Genomic DNA, 20358 nt, shown 5'->3' on the forward strand with positions numbered 1-20358 from the left:
TTGGCATAGACTGCACCGCACCTCCATTGATCCCTACAGCTGGAAACGGCTATACCATTGCGCCTATGGACTATTTCTTGAAGTACATCGAAGTGGCCACTGTGCAAACTGTCCCCTTTTGTCAGCTAAAAGGTTTCCTGACGCTAAGCTTTCAATGGAGACATAGCCTGCAAAAAATATCTGACCGTGTTACGACATTCCGCAGTCACGAACTAAGGAATTACCTCAGTAGGGCAAGGATGCATTTCGTCCGCATTTCATCCTGAGGCAAACGGCCTCACGGAGCAAACTAACGAAAGCATCTAGGCACGACTTCCTCCATTTCGGAAAATAGGGAAAAAAGAAAAGCCGATTGGCATGCTAACCGGCAGTCAGACGCTTGCGCCATTAGCATGGCGCTGCAAACGTCTACGGGAAGGCGCCTCAGCTGCAAGCTGCCCACAACCTGCACACTTCGATTACCATTTCCACCTCCGCTGCCCGATTGTCTGTCTTTGAAATGATCAGGAAAGCAGCGAGCACAAGAACTTCACAAACGCAAAGAACGCAGGAGAGCCACTATGACCGCCGGCATCGACCTGCTCCGGTGTATAACGTCAGTGACGAGGTGTGAGAAGGAAGGGGAGTCAGCTCATCAGACCACAGGTTAGTACCGAGGTTACTAAAAGCATAGGAGAGAACACCTGTCGAGTGATCACCTGAGTTCCAGACACATGCCTCCGACAGGCTTAAAATAAATAAGTTGACCGTCCACGCGGCACGCCTGAAAAAACGGTTCTTGCAGTTGAAGTGCGCTGTCTTTTTTGAAATGAACTGTCGATTCTTTTGCTTTTCAGGGGCTCTATACTGTAAAACTATTCCAATCTGTTTCTATTCCAATGTCCTAACGTCCAATTCGCATGACCACCGACGCAAGCATCCGGCGGTGACTCGAATGGTTTTCTGAAGATACCAATGGAAATGCTCTACTCATTTATTAGAGGTCTCTTTTGTTTGCTTCAAAAACAAATAACATTGTTTACACTGAGCCGTTTGTCTTATCAAATTGGCGGACAGAAGGCGAGGAGCACGCTTAAGTGGATAGGGATTCGGCCGTGCAGAGCCAGTGCACTGAAAGTGGATAACCGGATGAAGAAAGTTGTGCCGGCGTCAGCGATTGATCCGCTTTCCATTAATTAGCTTGCAGTGGCTGGTCGGAAATCCTGGCAGCATGCGATGGAATGTTAAGAATGCTGGCAAAACTTATCCTCAGCAAAGAAAAGTTGGCAGAGTGAGGTCGTGAACGTGCCGAAAGTGCTCGAAAGCGTTACACGGCCACGCCAACAAATCCATGCTCTCCTGCAGGTGTGAGTAGCCAGCGCCAGAGCGATGGACGGGAGCGATCTTTTATTTCTTTTGGAACGGCCTAGCCTGCAGCTATTCAGAAAAAAGTTAAGTGTAGTTCGGCATTTTAATGCATCTTTAACGCGTACACGTATCTTTGATGTGGCGAGTTTTCGCGGTTTTGTGACGTCGCGTGACAGGCAGGTGAAGTGGGTCCAGCCCGAAACTTTTGACCAATTTTCAAGGGCTAATAGCGAAAAAGCGTCGAATCAGGGATAACAATTTTTTCTTTTCTTCGGTCCAGTCATGCATAATCAGTGTGTCCACGTCATATCAGAAAGGAAGCTATCGAAGTTTGCGTGACGTCGCGTTACTGACAGGCGAAGTGGGGGTGGCTCAAAAAAGTTTTTGACCTATCGCGGATGGTTCATTGCAGAATTAGAATAGAAAAGTTTCGAATAGCTTTGCGATATAGCGTCCGAGGTCACTTTCACGGGGTGAGTTCTTGCGGTATATTGACGTCGCGTGACAGGCAGGTCAAATGGTTGCAGCCAGTGACGTGTAGGCGTTAAAGACGCATAAATATGCCGAATAATATTTTTTTCCTGAATAGCCGGGGACTGCCCCGTTCCGCAAGGGTTAGGAGGCGACTGCCGGCTAATTTTTCTCGTACTAGCTGCTCGGAAAGGACAAGGAGCATGGACTTATTTGCGTATGATAAACTTTTTTTTCCGTGACAGTATAACTTCATTGAGCCATTTTGGTACATGTCCGACACCACTTTTCCTACTCTTCTTTGCCGAGGATCCGTTATGGCGGCATTTTTAATGTTCCGTAGCACGCCACCGCGATTTTCAGCCGGCCACCGCAAGCTAACTAGGAGGTAGCGGATAAATCAGAGACGGCGGCACCACCCTATTCACCCGGTTATCTAGTTCCACTATGATGGCTCAATGCTATCCAAAGAGGACAAATAAACAGCTTTTTCTTAAACCTCCTTGGCCGCATCGAACCCCTTTCGACTTCCGCGTGCTCGTTGCCTCTTTTAAGCATACTCGATAAGAAAATTTGCTCAATGCTCGCTTTGAAAGAAAAAAAAGGCGACCTCCTAAAAACAGGGAGCGCGTTTGATTGGGCTTTTCAAACAAAACTGCGGGTTAATGTCAGGTGTTTGCGTCGGTGGTTACGTAAATTTCATGTAAGGAAATTGGAATAAACGCTGATTCGAATAACTTTACATTACAGGGCCCCCAGTCTCGAGCGTGGCCCAGTGTGGGGACAAAGAGGCGGTCTTGGGCGCTGGCGCTCGCACAAGGGGCGCGAAAATAGAAGAGGCAGAAGTAAACAGGCGTTCTGATGGACGTTAGATTGCCTATCTTTCTCACCATATTTATATAAAGAAGATTTTCATAGTTATGTAGATAAAATCACTTACATATTATTTAGGCTTACCGCCGCAGTTCGCTCACGCATATACATACGTCAGGTCGCACCCCTCAGTTCCTGTTGTACAACAGCGTACGTTACACTAAGGCTAAAATGACGCTTTCGCAATTAAACATGATTGGTGAAAATCAGTGGAACAATCACTACGCCCCAGTTACGGGAACAGATACAGTCCTTATTGGCCTCGCAATAGCTACAACGTAGCTAGCTGTGAAGCGGTGAACTGGGGTGTAGTTGGGGCTTAAGAATTAACCCATAGTTCCCTAGTTCTGCGCCGATGTTATTCATTTTGGCGGCGTTGCTTGTCCCCTGCTAGAATGTATCCTATTAACACCGTTCGCTACGGGCAAACAGATAATAAAGCAAAATAAAGTAAATCTCACACCGCTTGCCCAACCCGGAACACAACTCAGCACCTGTCGGTAAGAGTATACCGGCGCCCTGCCGAGGCATTTTGTAAGCGCGTCATAAAGAACAGATCCTGGCTGCAGTTCGCTGACATAGAGGGTGTTTTTTTTTAGAAAATAGAGAATTTTTACAAATGACCTATGGCAGAGAGCATAATTATTATTCCTTGAACTGGATTGTTCAATGTAGTGGGCATTACTGGTATGACAAAGTGTACAATCCACAAATAAATAAATACCAATTCTCTTGTGAAATACCTATTTCCGACACATATTGCAATTGTAAAATTTCATCCAAGGAGTTTTCGAAGCAAATACCCTTTGAACTAACTTTAAGGATTGTACCAGTTTTAGGATATGCACCGTGACACCTGCGCTAAAAATTCGCCATACATCCCCTTATTATTTTGCACACTGCTGGTTTGTGCATTGAAGCACAATACATACGGACACTCCTTTGCATTTCATTCCACGTTTTCTTAATGAGTATCTGGAAACTAGCGCTAGCCTATAAATGTGTTCCAAATTGATATGCTGCGTGAACTCAACGTCTACCATTTGTAAGTTCTAATATGTGCCTTAGAGTATTAAATAAAAAGTTAATCCGTGCAATTTATTTAGTCGTTCGATTATGCTATTCAGTTCCTCCTGCACGTGATGTCTACTTATTTCAGTAGTTACGCTCTATGACTATTAATATATTGTCTGCTGCAAGTGATTTTTAAAAATTCATTATGGTCCCCAAAAATGATAAAATATACGTGGTATAAATATGCTATAAACTAACATTAGCCCACTATCCCTGGCAATATGGCAGTTTACACATTACTTAGTTGCTTCCGAAAGCGATCGATAAGATCGCGCATGAACAACTAACGATGTTCTTGTTTTCTTTTCTTTTTCGGTGGCAAAGGGGGGGAGGGGGAATGGACTGCAGATTATGAGTACTGTTGACTTCGATCACTCGGATCGCAAATATTAGGTCTCTCCAATTAAGCAGAAAGCTTGAAAAATCTGTTGCTACGCAAGCTTTTAGCCATCTCCCACCGTTGTTCTCGACTTGACAGCACAACCTGCGTTACATGCACCGAACTCATTCATTTGACACCATAGGGGCGCACTAATGCTCGCAACTCTTGTGCTAATAATTCAGAAGTGCAGCTCGGGACGACTGCAGCTCATCTATGAGAGACTAGGACCGCCACTCCACTTTTTCATTAGATTAGCTGCCTGGCATAGAACCTACAGCCATGATAGCTATCGGATTATAATTTGGCTATACGAGAAAACAAAATGTTTTACGCGAAAAATCGAGAGGTGGCCGAAGAAAGCAGATGCACTTCATGTCTCTTTCGATCTCTTTCTACGTTCAATGATCTCACAAGGAAATCACCGAAAATCACCGAGTTTTTGTTACCGTCTCACGCAGCAAGTTACCAAGATTCTGCTGATACCAACTTCAAGGTGGTATCAGCATAACTTCTAGGCCAAATTTTCTGCTGTGGCACACCGGCAAACGCGGTGGTGGCTGCCGCGAGATTAGGCCTATAGATTCACCATCGAAAAAATAGTACGCGTTGCGAGCTCGCACGCTCGCTCGCCGACGGAAGAAATGGAGGTTCCACTGCAAGGGAAAAACATTTCCCAAGAAGAATTTGAGGCTTGCACGGGCTGGAGTACCGTCAGCTCGAAAAGGCAAGCCTTGGGGAGATCCGATACAAGCAGTTTCGGCGCCCACCTGGCTACCGGTGGAAGGAAGCAGGCCGGCCTGTACTGTAACAATTCAGATTTGTTGCGGGACAGTTGGAGGCCTGTGTCTTCCAGGAAGGACTCCGTTGCGTCTAGGGCTGATTGCAGCGTGTGCTCTACTTCTGTGAGTGATCCTTCCGGGCACCAGACCGCGATATCTCCGCGTATAGCAGGTGGCCTATAATAGGAATGGATCTGAGCCTCTCCGATAAGCCCTTCATGACTATGTTGAATAGCAAGTGGGAGTTGACCGCTCCTTGGGGAGTGCCTCTGGCCCATAGTGCGAGCTTATCTGACTTGAGTAGCACAATTCTGAAGGTGTCTGTTCTATTCATGAGGAATGATCTAACAAAAGCCTGAAACTTTGCTCCCAAAACTAGGCTGGCCGCGGCCTGCAGGACAAATCGATGAGATGCGGGGTCAAAGGTCTTGGTCAGGTCAAGGGCTAAGATCCCCCTAACATCCTTAACGCTGTTATTGAAAATGTGCTTCCTGAGGAGTAGCGTTACATCCTGTGTTGAAAGGCCGGGCCTCAAGCCAACTATGTTGTGCGGGAAATGTTCCTTGCGTTCTATGTAATCCGAGATCCTGTGGGGGATCGCATGCTCCGCTACCATGCCTAAGCGAGAGGTCGGTGATATCTGCCTTAGGTTGTCAAGGTTTACGGGCTTACCCTATTTTGCGATAAGCACAATCGAGGCCGCTTTCCACTCGTCGGGCACGCATCCGCTCTCCGAAGTCTTGTTGATCTCTTTCGTTAGCAGCTGAATTAATCTATCATCCAGGTTCCTTTGCAGTCTGTTTGAGATGCCGTCCGGCCCGGAGGCCAATCCGCTATTTAAGTTGTAAAGCACTGCCTGATTTCGGACTCTGTGAAGAGGTCATCGAGCTGCTTTACCCTGTCACATTCGATGTTGGGATACTCCTCTGAGCGTGCTGCGCATAGCGAGAGATATCTATTGGCTACCTCGTCTAAGAGCGTTTCTTCTGTTCCTACATCTTGTTTGTGCCTGTTAATGAAGCGGCACAATGCCTGTCTTTCATTACCTTTGGTTTGCGTGTCAGTTAGCGAGTGTTTAAGTAGATTCCATTTCCCCCTGCGCGCATGCGCCCATTTAGTGCTGAACAGATTTCATCCCATTGTAGCCTAGCTAACTCTGTGCTGTACTGTTCAATCTCCCTGTTAAGTGCGGCAACCCTCCTTCGCAACATCCGGTTACGCCTTTAAGCTTTCCATCGCCTCAAAATGGAGGTTTTGACTTCCAAGAGATGTGCGAGGTGCGGGTCCAACCGGCAAACTTCGAGCTCAGTTTGAATAGTTTTGTAGCCTTTTTAACGTTTGCTATGATTGTCTCGACGAGCTCGCTGAAGCTGGCGTATTCGCCCGTGTCCTCCTTTCTGAGTTTAGGGAAAGCATCCCAGTCCGTCACTTTAAATTCTCTAGAGTGGTGGGCTCTGACCTGAAGGGCAACACTAATGATGAAGTTATCGCTGCCCTGATTTTCTTGCTTGTTGTCCCAGGTTGTTCACTCTACATTTATTATAAGGGCCAGATCGGGGGCTGTGCCTCTAGCTGTCGACGTGCCCAATCTCGTGGAAAAGCGGGGATCGGTGATGACTGTTAGCGCTAGCTCATCGACTGCCCGAGCTAGATTTGTGCCCTTAGCCGTCTGCCTCGTGTACCCCAATGCTTGAAGGGCCGTTGAGGTCTCCCGTGATTACTAACGGTGATTGTCTAGCGGGCGAAGCCGCCTTCATAAACAGGGAGTGGAAAGATTGTCTCTGCTCGGATGGTGGGCTGTAAACATTGATGATGAACACGCTTTGTTTAAGCCAGCTGTTGGGGATAACCTCAACGAGAAGCACGTCCATTCTGCCGCGTCCTGGCTGAATCTCATGTTCAACGTATGCGAGTTCTTTTGCTCACTAGCGCAGCTATACCTCTCTTGGACTGCCCCTTGCCGCCACCGATTTACAACCGACAAGGGTGGGTATAACACAGAGTTTTTCGTGTAGCAAAATTACTTCCCGCCTTTCGCCCTGAGCGGTAATGCGCTGTTGCAGCAAGGTCTTGCGCCTTCGAAAGCTAACTCAATTCCACTGCCAAATTACTAGATCTTTTTGAGTGCACGCCATTTTGCAAGTTTCCTTTTTGGTGACCCTTTGGGGCCGTCCCAGTATCATCATTAGCTACAGCTTGCGTACGAACCTTGGCATTAATCGCCATCTTGTTCTGAACTGCTACTACTTTATTCTCTGTAGCTCTTAGTTTGCTCTCAAGTGCTCCCATGCACTGCGCGAGCAGGTTAATGCTTGCTTGATTTTCTTTGGAAATCCTAAGTAACCCTTCGAGCATTTTGTTCTGCGAGCTTTCCGCCACGGCCATCCCCGAGTCGTTCTTCTCCGAGTCGTCCTCATTTGGAGGGGGGGAGGGGGGCCTTACGTTTGACTTTGCTCTCCTCAACTTTGGGTTCCTGCGTGCTTTTCTGCACCCCGTTATCCGTCGCTTTCGTATCCTCGACCCTGCTGGGAATGGCCTGCGCAACTTTCTGCTTACATTGCTCTTCTTTGAGACAAGCCATCTCCTAACTTGGTTGTTCAATTACACGCTGTGCATTATGCTCTGGCGATACCGACCGCTCTACCTTTCGGGGTTTGGGCGTCTTGGCGACTCGATCCGCCCAGGTAGGATACTCCTGAAATCACGTTCGATGCGCCGAGCGCCCTCTGGAACGGGAGCGGCTCGGTTTAGCGTTGTGCCGCCGCGTAGATGGCGTCCCGGAGCAACCTCTCCCGAGGGAGCTGGCGACGCTTGTTCAGACGCTGGAGTCACGTGACTGTATTCCTCGGGCCACCTGCATCTTTTCGGCGCGCCGGTGGCGTTGGCGTCTTCTGCTTCTGGCGATGTAGGAGACTTGAAATCTGTCTTTGTCCGCAGTGGGATGTGGACCTCCACATAGCGAAGACTTTGAAATACACTGATGATCGTCTGCTGGTGATTTCTGTCCACGCGTACGGCACCACTCTCTGTTTAGATTAGGGCAAACGTCTGCTCGATGTCCTAAACCTCCGCAGCCGCAGCAAACCTACGTGTTCCTCCTGTATAGCGTGTAGCGAAACATGCTCACGCAGCAAGACACATAACTGGGCATCTTCATACCCCTGAACAATACTACCACAGACGTGGTGTTGAACAATACTACCAGAGCCGTGGTGTTCTCGATTCTTTTGTCCTCGATGACTCCTGGGTTGCGGCAGTTCACGATTATTGCTCGGAGTAGAGCCTTGTTGATACCCACGTTGACACGCCGCATCACACCTTTACACGCGTCGTCAGGGGGGCGGGGTACACAGAGAGCCGGTACGTGCTTTCGCCTAGCCGGACTTGCTGTGCCTTTAAGTAGGCGCACGCATTCTTCTCGTGATGAGTACACACCACATACATGTTTTGAGTACCGTTGGGGCAAATGGTGTCCTCTTCGATTTCGGCAGGAGCCAGGGCCGCCGCCATGGCTAGGGCTTGCTCGAAACGCATTCGGCTAACTTTGGTCACATTGAGGCCATATCGCGGCCTGACGATGATGCGATAGGTGTCCCTCAGCAGTTGAGGGAGCGTTGAGGTTGCGACGACGCCCTGGTACACGCTCCGTGTGGCGGCAGTGCGGCCTCCGTCCTTTCGCTCGCCACGTGCTGGGTTGCCTTCGCGGATAGTAGTCGCCGCTCTCATCCCCTTGCCTTTCTTGGGGCCATATGTCGTTGTCCAGCCGTGGCTGCTTGCTTCTTCTTGAGAGATGTCTTCTCCCTCGACCATCTCCATCCTGCGCTCAATCTTGGCCCGGGGTCGCAGGGCTAGGCCTAGGCGTACCCGCGCTGCCTCGCCGAGCGGGTAGGCCTACCGCGTTATCGTTGGCTATGCCCCGGCGAGGTTGGAACCTCCCACACTCGTAAAACGTGAAAAAGTCACCCACCGTGAAATGTCCGGTACGTGTGAAGTCCTCACAATTTGCTGCGTCGATTAAGACATAGTTTACTCGGTTTCGAGAAAAGAAACCAACCGAATCACTGAAGAAAATGGTAGCCGAAGTAATCGCATCCACACTAATCGGCGCCCCTGGCGGTTCCCCCTTGAAGAAGAAGAGAAGAACAAATCCCCCTAAATAGTGGTAACATTTCACTCTGGTAGGATTAGTAGTTATGCGAGGGCAGCAGGCTAAATTTCGGGCCCCTCGTAAATCTCTTAAAACGCTGCGGATGGTACACGTAAGTTATTGCAAAGACCACAGTTAAGTCACACACTATGTACTTTGCCTACACATCACTCTTTCTTTCAGCCAAAGATACACGTTGTGAAACATATAATTCAACCTAATCGCTGGGAAACAGCGTAAGAGGACCCTATAACACCTTAGAGCACTTCGTGGATCAATGTTCCGCAATTTTTATAATCCGTCTACATGCATTTAAGTTCTCGCATATATTTGCCATAGCATTGCCCCTATGTTCGCTACATTTCATCTCGGTGACGTTTGCATACGTAATTTATTGCCAGAAGCACTACTGACAAACACACATTGAACTTTGCGTACACATTACCCTTCACGTTCACCATTATTTCGCCAAGTATGAATGAGGTACTTTCTTTATTGCACTGAGGGCATAAAGGAAACTAACAGTAAACCTCTTATGATGCATGAAAATACTGAAAAATCAAAGGTTCAATAAACTTTTGCAGTGCTTGTTATTAAACCAGCGACAAAAATTGCTAATGATGGTTACTGCGTTATTACAGAGGTTTAACTACGCTGCAGAAGGATGCGGACATCACTCGATCTTAGGTAATACGTTGCTGCTTGCAAGAGGGGATACGCCAGCAGGTTATAGTTGCCATATTGCTGACATGGAAACACGCCATAGCTAAAGCGCACTACTGACACATATGGCCTTTGATAAAGGGGATTATACCTAGCGTTCAGAAAAGATGGTTAAAGAACATAAGTGCATATGACGAAGTTTCTAGAAGATGCCTTAGCGATCACGGCAATAAAAATCATGCATTTTTGCAGATGACAACGCTGGAAGAAAAACATGGGTGAACTTACTTTTGTCCACCGTGGTGTCCTTTGAAAATAACAACGTAAGTGACCTTCTTGACTTCGGGATCATACTACGTAAGCTTTGCCGAGAGGCATTCAAATATGGTGTCGTTATTCGTGTCAGATATGGTGACGACATATGGGAAACGTCCGAAAACTTGGAATGAAGACGTAGGTTTCGGGAGTTAAATAGCCAATAAATACGCAAAAATAAACACTACTGTAAGAAATACATAGTATATGACTAATGAATCACTATGCTTAACTTGATATTTCTTGCCTGATCTATGACCTTTCGCACTAGAGAACATCGCTTTTAGAATCGAGTAAGCCTTTGTCAGCTGTGGTGTCCTTGTACCCATTGCACTACGAATGTCCTCTGTAGATCCCGATTAGATCCACACATCGAAGTCCCGGTTAGTATGTCCAGTAGATAACATGACCACATTTATTTCGGGACGTCCTATTTAAGACATCCCTCGGTAATCCACAGGTTTGAATTTTTGGGATCTAACTAAATCCTGAAACTTCATTCCTATCGATGTCTGAAAATGTTCTCAATGGATGTCCGATACGGGACTTCTGTGAGACCGACACACACAATCAAACACGTGCACGGGATCATATGGCGGAATGATAAGTCTTTCCCACGGCTGCCCACAGCGCGCGTTCTTCCGCAAAGACATGTTAGCCAGCAATATTAAGCTGCAACACTCAGGATCAAACTTCCAATGAAGGCGAAATAGAGATGTTGCAATGGACGTCCCAAAATGCACATGCATATCGGGAGGACACTCACAAAGCTGTAGGCAGAACACTGGCACAGCTGCACATTACCACCTATCACAAGGCGTAAACGAGTCAATCGCGTCCTACGCTATCGGAACAGTCGACCCCCGCCGTAGAAGAGAGCAGTGACTGCCTTTATCGATTCGAATCGCCACGGTATGTTTCAAGCACGCTTTGCGCTGATTTGTACGGGGTCGGTCACATGACCTAACGCCGCAGTTTTATTGGATCTCTTCGCCCTTCTTTTTGTCATGTTCGATGCGCTCCCCACCCCGTGGGCGCCTATTCTGTAAACGTGATGGTTGTGTCATGTGCTCATCAGTTCCAGTGTGAACGTTTGTCAGTTCTTGGTAAAGTTTTCGACGTGCGCCTTGGAGCTCGATTTCCACGGCACCTGTACTTTTTACGCCAATCAAGAGGTAAGTGATGGTTCGTGGTGTCAGTGTTTTTCTATTAACAGTCTTGCAACCTTTTGAAGTAACGTGTCATAGTGTGTGAGCGTAATCGAATGCTGGGCAGTGTACACTCCCATGGTTTGCGGCCACGGTAACATGAATCGAAGATTCACCATCCATTGTGCTCCCGCAATATTTCGTTTGGTGGCTTCGTACTGCTTTTCTGCAAACTTTCGAACTTACTCTTTGTTATATTGTTTCCCTGCAGCGCCGAGATCCGCTGCAAAGAAATTTGTGAATGCGAAACTTTAGAACCACTAGCAGCAGCCATGTAGCCCCCAGGATGGGTCCCAGAGAATTATCGTTATTTCTTTCGTAAAGAGTGGCAACTAATAGTATAATAATAATTATTCCCTACGCGCGAACTACGTAACAGCCTCGATTGAGTTTCATTTGGGTTTTGTCTGCGTAACCGTGATTACGATAGCAATTGTACGACTGCGTAAGGTTGGAATAAGTGAACGCTTGTAGACGTTTGTATAACGGTCGGAACACTGCTGGACATTATGGCGGGCCGAGCTGCTGAATTTTACCACCTCTGTCATTAGGGCTGGTATATTGCTCTTGCCAAACAGTGCCCTGCAGGTTTCTTGGAATAACGAAACTTTTGAACGACTTGTCAGGCTTCTGCTTACGTGCACGTGATCGTACGCCCGTATAGCGGTGACATTAAGTGAAGTTTGCTTCTCAGCTGCACGTGACGATCGAAACGTTGGCGCTGACTTAATTGCTCGTTCGCACGTGGTCGTTTGTTTTTTTAGTACGTAACAGTGAAAGTTTTTCTCAGCTGGCTGTTTCTGTCACGCATTCGTAATGGTATACGTGCCGCTTGAAATTCGTACTTGTACTGTTGTACCAATTGAGCGAATTGTGAAGGCTGTGGGATCGTTCCCCACCTGCGGCCAGTTGATTTTTCAAGCCATTTCATTTCCATTAATTTATCGTTTCTTAATTTCATTTATGAAGCACAAGTCATTTCCCCTATGTTGTCCGTGGAGTCAGTGTTTGTTGGCTTCTTATTATATGACTATTAAAAATCGGGCCTCTCGGTTAACCCCCTTTCTTCTCCTTTATTACATTACGAGGGTCCTGAATCCAGCAACGTTGATGCCTTCAGGCAGCATGTGCGGGTTTATTGACCGGTCACCTTCAGTGAAAAAGATCACGTTCTCGTGACGCCTGCGGCAGAAGGGATGCTGCACGACTGCCGCCAAGGTCTGTGAGTGGTGGCGCTGGCTAACACTCTCAGGGTTATACAAGAAGATACATAAATAGCCAAGAAAATGGACAGGGAAACGGCATGACGGCAGCTCGATTGGTAGCGCATCGCACGCGAAATGCGAAGGTTATGGGATCGTCCCGCACATGCGGCAAGTTGTTTTTTCATCCACTTTCATTTCCATTAATTTATCGTTTCCTTATTTCATTCATAAAGCACAGGTAATTTCACCTATGGTCCTATACCGACACCAATGACACCAATGACACCAAGGTGTCATTGACTGACACCTTGGTGTCAGTCAATGTTGGCTTCATTGATAGTACTTGTAGTGTTGGCGTTTTGTTTCGGTAACCGCGATAGTGAAAAGAAGTATGAAATTGCGTACGTTTGGAATACCAAAACTTTGGATGGCGTTTGTATCGCGATCGGAGAAGTTGCAGCACGTGATGGCTGGTTGCGCTGCTGAATTTAACTACGCGTGTCTTAAGGCCTCGCAAGAGTGCCGTGCACGTTGCTGGAATAACGAAGCCTTTGGGCGACTTGTTAGACTTATGTTTATTTACGCCGGAACGGGTGCATGGTAGAATGGCGTTAAGGTCAAATTCACGTCTCAGCTGTGTAAGGCTCGCAGCGGTTACGTTGGTTAGCTCGTTCGTGCGTGGTCGCATTTCTTAAAATGAAAGTTTGTCTGAGTTGACTATTTCTGTCAGGAGCTCGTAGTGATTAACCGTGTTGGTTAAGCATCGTGAGTTGTTTCCTTTTCTTTGAGTAACGATCGCTATAGCAATCGTAACTTTGTTAAGGGTGGATTAACAGAACTGCTTTTATTTATGTATTTATTTATTTATTTATTTACCTATTTATTTATTTATTTCAATACTCTGAATGCAACGTAGGGCGTTGCGGGGACGAATAGAATTCTTACAATACGTTGAAATCATGTTTTTGAAGGATGATGGAACAACTGGTCGCGGTGCTTGGATTGAAGGAATAAGCGTGCAGATATTTACGCGAACTTCCCAGACGGCACACTTTCGTCCATAGAACATCCAAGGGACATTTCTTTCTGGACATTCATTTACCTCCACGATACATCTGAAGGACATCCAGTGGACCATCCGCAGCCAGACCTTTTAACATACATAGGCAGGTCCCTGGGACATCCAAAGACGGATATTCGGATATTTCTTGCAGAAAGCTTGTGGACCTAAATTTTGGCACTAATCACTTTTTGCATGCTTTTCACTCTTAAAACCATGCAAGCATAGCTGAAAACTAAGAATTCCATGACCTACACGGAGGTTTTAATACTTTTATTTCAGAAATGTAAGCACTAAGGTACAAAATATATATCTTCAAAACATAGCAGCAAACTCGCTGTAGTACAACACACAGTTGGTACATGAAATGATGTAACTAGACTACCACACTTTCAATGCCATATTGTAAAATATACATCTTCGAAGTAGCGCAGCAAACTCGCAGTAGTAAAACACCAGCTCGGTACATCAAATAATGTAACTAGACTGCCGCTCTTTAAACAATGCCATAATGTAATATATGCGTACATTTTCGAAATAGCGCATCAAACTCACAGTATGGAAACACCCGCTTGGTACATGAATTAAATGATGTAACTAGACTGCCGCACTTTCAACAATGCCATAATGTAACATATCAATCTTTGAAATAGCGCAGCAAACTCACAGTATAGAAACACCCGCTTCGTACATGAATTAAATGATGTAACTAGACTGCCGCACTTTCAACAATGCCATAATGTAAAATATTGATCTTTGAAATAGCGCAGCAAACTCGCAGTAGTAAAACACCCACTTGGTACATGAAATGATGTAACTAGACTACCGCGCTTTCAATGCCATATTGTAAAATATACATCTTCGAAGTAGCGCAGCAAACACACAGTAGTAAAACACCCGCTCGGTACATGAAATAATGTAACTTGACTGCCACTCTTTAAACAATGCCATAATGTAATATATACGTACATCTTCGAAATAGTGCAGCAAACTCACAGTATGGAAACACCCGCTTGGTACATGAAATAAATCATGTAACTAGACTGCCGCACTTTCAACAATACCGTAATGTAAAATATCGATCTTTGAAATAGCGCAGCAAACTCTCAGTAGTAAAACACCCACTTGGTACATGAAATGATGTAACTTGACTGCCACTCTTTAAACAATGCCATAATGTACAATATACATCTTTGAAATAGCACCGCAAACTCATAGTGAAACACCCGCTTAGTACATGAAATGATGCAACTAGACTGCTGCTCTTTAAACAATGCCATAATGTAAAATATACATCTTCCAAAACTGCAGCAAATTCACACTAGTAAAACACCCGCTTGGTACATGAAATTATGTAAGAGACTGCCACTCTTTAAGCAAAGCCATAATGCAACTAGGTTTAATCTTTTTAAAACAAAGCACTACTCAGGATATTACAACACAAACTGTAGGCCCTAGAATAGAACACTTGGGACCATGATGTGACTAGCAGTAGTGGTGTTTAAGCATGGTCAGTGGTGCTTTAATGCAACTTGCAGAACTAGGTCACAGGTCATGCCTAGGATCATAAGGTGAGTTATTGAGAATAGATGCAGTTTTCAACTTTTTAAATAGCAGTAATTGCCTTATAGCTTGAAGACATCTGTTAAAGGAATGCAACTTATTTTTAGTATTGATCTTCTAGTTTTCAACTAAAGCCCTACAACTACAACCTTTTGAAAAATGCTTGGCGTGCCTCCCAGCACGCTAAAGAATTTGGTATAATGCATTTTCCACAGTCATTCTCGGTTTTGGTCACGAGAAGGTGGCCACACGGGAGCAGCACATTATGAGGCTTTGACACTTCTATTTGCTGTCGCCGTTTATGCTGCCTACCGGCTTGAGGCCCTATGTAGCAGCAAGCAGATGACTGAGCAAGCCGGAGTGAGTTATTAGACTGAATTATTTAGGACGCCGTGAGGCTTGCCATAATTTTTTCTAGCGTTTAGAGTTGTAAGAACTTCACTGCATACAAAAAAAATGTCCGTAGTCCTTAAACGCAAAATGTGACACCTGAAAACAATTCACCGTGTTTAAAAGGAACATCTGCACTAGAAACAAGCTCGTGGCTCCTAAATGGAAGTTATGCAACTAGAACACATTCTGCAGCTCTGATATATGCAAGTAAAATACAGATCTTGTAAGTACAAGTCTTCTGCAGAACATAAAGCCCAGTACAATACCTGGAGGTGCTATGAAACACGGGTTGCTAGAATACATACTGCAATGGTGGACACAAATTATAAAGCTTTAAAGCATCTCACTTGACTAGAATAAATTGGAACTGAAAAACCTTCAGTACCCATAAAACACTCCATGGAACAAAAATGCACCTAATGATGTTTTTGGACACAAGCTTGAGTACCTCGAGAGAATTGGTGGCATCTTCAACACGTGGTTTTAGAAGACACCTCATCCGCAAAAAAGCTTGAAGCAATAATCCTCCAGTCTGCTATTCTGCTCAGTGGGAGGAGAAAGAAAAAAAGGGCAGTATGAGGAGAAATGATAAAGATAAGCAGTAGGATAGTATGTCAGGTAGTAGTATACCGAAGCATTTTGAAACCTCACAGACAATGCAGTAACGATGCAGCATTTTTAACATTAGTATTCGTGGGAGCACACATAGAAAATTAGACATTATGCCATCCACCCAATTGCAGCAATTGGGTGAAAGAAAAATTACCGTATTTACTCGCATAATGATCGCACCTTTTTGTCAGAAAAATTGACGCAAAATCAGGGGTGCAATCATTATGCAGGTTAAATTTCCTGCGAAAAGAAAAATAAAATTTTTCGTCCCGCGTTTGCTGCGGAACACCAAAACAAAAATTCCGGCCGACGGAGCAGGCCGAACGCCATGTTTTATTATTCTCGTGAGCACATTACGTGCATTGAAACGGTTTCTTCCGTATCAGTAATGAATAATAATGTTAATATCGGCAAGTTTGCGGCAATAACAGCCATGTCCACTTTGAGCGGACAGAAACAGATGGGCGCTCTCAGCTGCCAGTGACATAGAAATGCATGGTTGGCATGCTGCGGAAACTGTGGCGTCTGTCTTCACTACTATCCTAATACGGCACGTTTCCTCTAAGGGTGGGTGCATATCTTAGCTGTGTTACAAGCGTCGGCGCATGAATAGGGTACACTTTTAACGTATCAGTGTAAACGTGGCTACTATTGTTGCCGCTCGCGATTTGTTGCGTGCCCACAAGTGCAGATGAGAAGAATCGAAAGACGCCTTTTTTGTTGTTGACAACCATTATAAAGCCTACACATAATAACGGCAGGTTTGGTTGCAGCTTTCTTTTTTAGTCATGGATGTGCGGAAAGTGATGAAAGTAATGAAATAAGGCATCTACTTAATGTTTGGTGCGTGCAGACTGCTTGGTTTGTCTTGAGGAGTCGTTCGCGTAGCATTCGACAGATGGTAAGCGTGATCAATATTAGCTAGACTTGGCACACGACATATCGCTGCGGCAAGTTCGGGGTGCGATCATTACACAGAAAATAAAAAAATCGAATTTTGACGACAAAATTCAGGGGTGCGATCATTATTCGAGCAAACGCGGTATCCAGGTGGAGGGATCGAACCCAGATCTACTTATTTTTGTGGATGGGGGTGTGATTTGCTCTCTGCAACAGGACCAAATCGGTGCTCGACATCGGAACTGTGATTTTGAATAAAGAAAGGAGTTTCCTTTGTCATGAATTGATAGATATGGGTGGATGGGATCATGTGTTTTATTGAAAGGGAACCCCTCCACCCTTATATATTTCTGTATAAATAAACAACCGTACACTATAACCTAGCCCTCAAGTTGATGTGTGCGTGGTGTAATTACAGCATCGACGCTAGCCATCGTGGCGTGTCTACTAGCAATCAGAGGCACCCGCATTTTTAGATATCTCCCATAATTTGACGCGAACTTCACTAGCGCTTTACAAATTTTTCTACAAAACCTTCCTCATGCGCTTCAGGAAAAGACCAAGCTGTGTGACAGTGTATACGCCATCAAATTGTGGGTGCAGAAGTAGAGCGAGAACAGAAAAATAAAGAAATTGCTGTGGTTTGGTTGTGGAAGCCCAGAAAAGGAGAGCCAACGTTCTGACAGAAGAGCCAGTTTTTGTGGCAGCTCTTTCAATTCTGTATATAATTTTTATATGGTCAGTGCAATTGTACATGTCATGTAAGCATGCATTGTTAGAAACCTGAAGGAAAACACTAAGTGGCAGCAAATGGGTTAGGTAATCATCCCTGGAATGTGTTCTGGAGTGGCTGAGTAATACAGCAACAGTACTAATAAGATGTGGAGAAAAAACATGCATTTTGGAGCAGCTACATGTCGAGATGCCATAATGTTTAGGGTTGAAGAGGTTTCCAACATTCAATTCCTTCTCATGCTTGTGCCTTGTCGACCTTCTCATGTCACAGCTTTTGTTCCTGCCTTTGCGCTCAAATACTCCAGAAGACCTTACAATTTCAACAATGCAATCCACTTGTTGCCACTTTCCTTTGAAGTTGTCACACTGACATGACATTAGCACACTAACAGGTGCCCACACAGGTGCCCACAGAAATAGCTTCAGTTTAATCGTTATGATGTCCAAATTTGACAGAAACCTTAATTTAGATGACCCGCTGTGGTCGCTTCCTTGCTATGGTGTTGCGCTGCTAAGCATGAGGTCGCGGGATCAAATCCCGCCCACAGCAGCTGCATATCAATGGGTGCGAAATGCGCAAGCACCCGTGTACTTAGATTTAGGTGCACATTATAAAGAACCCCAAGTGGTCTAAATTATTCCGGAGTCCCACACTACGGTGTGCCTCATAATCACATCGTCGTTTTCGCATGTAAAACCCTATCATTTTCTTTAAGTTTAGATCTCATTATTAATAAGCTTATAGATAACTGTCCTACAACGTATGAGATCTACTTTGAATAAAATCGTATAGTTGAAGGAATTGCTATCTCTCGTGCTTTATATTTGGGTATTTTTCCAAGCCATAACCCGCACCCACTACAGTGGCTCATTAAGTGCGAATTTATCATGCAACGTCCTTTACACTACATGACGGTTCTGCAAAAAAAGCTAGAAAAAACAGAAAACGAGATGCTCTACAAAAAGCGTCAGTGTTGCTATTTACATACTTCAAAACGTAACTAAAACAAAGCCCAGGTATACTTAAATTTTTGTGCATTAAATGTAACAATCCTATCTTTCCTATGCAAAGATAGATGAAGACAGTACAGCTAATACACACTGATAACAGCCACTGTATGTTATTTAATGTGCAGACAAAAGGCAGAAACAAATCAACACAAGTTGTTTTCAGGCTCAATTAAGTGATGGGTTAATGAAAGAGTTGCATAGCCATGCCTATGCCTTATGCACAGTTAGGCGTAGCTATGCTTAATACCCCTGTCACACTGGGCGTTTCAATGTCATTCGAGTCGAATGGCATTTCGTGCAACGAACGTCATTCGCCCGCGGAGGTGCCACACTGGAAAAATTAATGTCATTCGGTGGCGATCATCCCGAAAAAACATGGCGACTAAAGTAGAACAAGTTGGGTATAAAGTGCTAGCATATGTGCAGATAAAGTTCTTGGTGTCGGATAAACCAAAACATGCAAACAGGAGCCCGAGTGTTTACAATATGGCTGACGAGCAGAGTGGCGGTGGCATGGGCGGCGGCCAGACACCGCTGAGCTGGAGAGTAACAAAATTTTTGCGACAGTCTGCCGTACAGATTTTGTCTCTGTAAAGTAAAAAGTCCATTAACCATATTGCTGTCACGGACGTACCGGTATGTCTTCGCGCTTCCCCCCACAGTGTCACTGATGTACCGGGACATTCTCTATCGTGCGTTCAAAATTTCACGCCTGAGCGCTAAGCTGGCGCTCCTGGACTGGCCGCGCCATCTGTTGAATCTTTCAACAAATTCGTATTTTCGTCCCACACTGTGTTGTTGCATGTATTGAAGAGTATGGTGCGACTGCCACTCGCCCTCTCTATTTACTGGGTGGCACGTTCGCTGGATCATGCATCGCGCGCGTGTGGTTATGGGTTCAAGGGTTGTTCTGCCATCTCTCTGGTTTGAAGGTTTTTATTTTTCTTCTGTTGGTGTGCCTGCTACGGCGCGTCAAGTTCAGGGGCACGCGCCCTTGCCTCTCCGAAAAGAGACCGACACATGACTCGATTGCTGCTTTCGCTCTCTCGCCGCACCCTTGCTTCCGACTTGCAGCAGTAAACGTAAAGCCCCTCGAACTTTGTTTTAGCCTTTTTCCATCTCCCTCTGTCTTCTTGATCACACAACGTCCCATTTCTCTCCGTTGTGCGGGCGACTGAAAGCACATCCTCCCTGCACGCGGTCACTTTCGGATGGCTGAGCGTGCGGGACCTTCGTCTGCTCATTGGAGCGGTGGCTCTTCCGATTCAGAATACGAGCCGAGCTCGGATTTGGACTAGGACAGCGTCTCATGCGAGAAAGAGGTGAGTTCCGCATCGTCAGATTCGGATGTTAAATGGTTATAGTCAGGCTGATGATGATGTTTACCAACAACAGCTGCAGAGCACTGAAATGTGCATATTCCATTGACTATGTTATATGTATACCAATCATAATCAAAAATAAATTGCTATGTTCATTCTCTGTTATGCTCGTTCCCTGCAACCAAGCCGACACTGGGGGTGCGTCACGGCCAGAAAGGTCCGACAGCAAAAGGGTTAAAACACGGAAAAGTTATTATTTCTTTACGAGTACGGCTTTTAATTTGCAAACGCTCTGTCC

Source organism: Dermacentor variabilis, chromosome 7 (assembly GCF_050947875.1).
Source record: "Dermacentor variabilis isolate Ectoservices chromosome 7, ASM5094787v1, whole genome shotgun sequence".
Taxonomy (NCBI): domain Eukaryota; kingdom Metazoa; phylum Arthropoda; class Arachnida; order Ixodida; family Ixodidae; genus Dermacentor; species Dermacentor variabilis.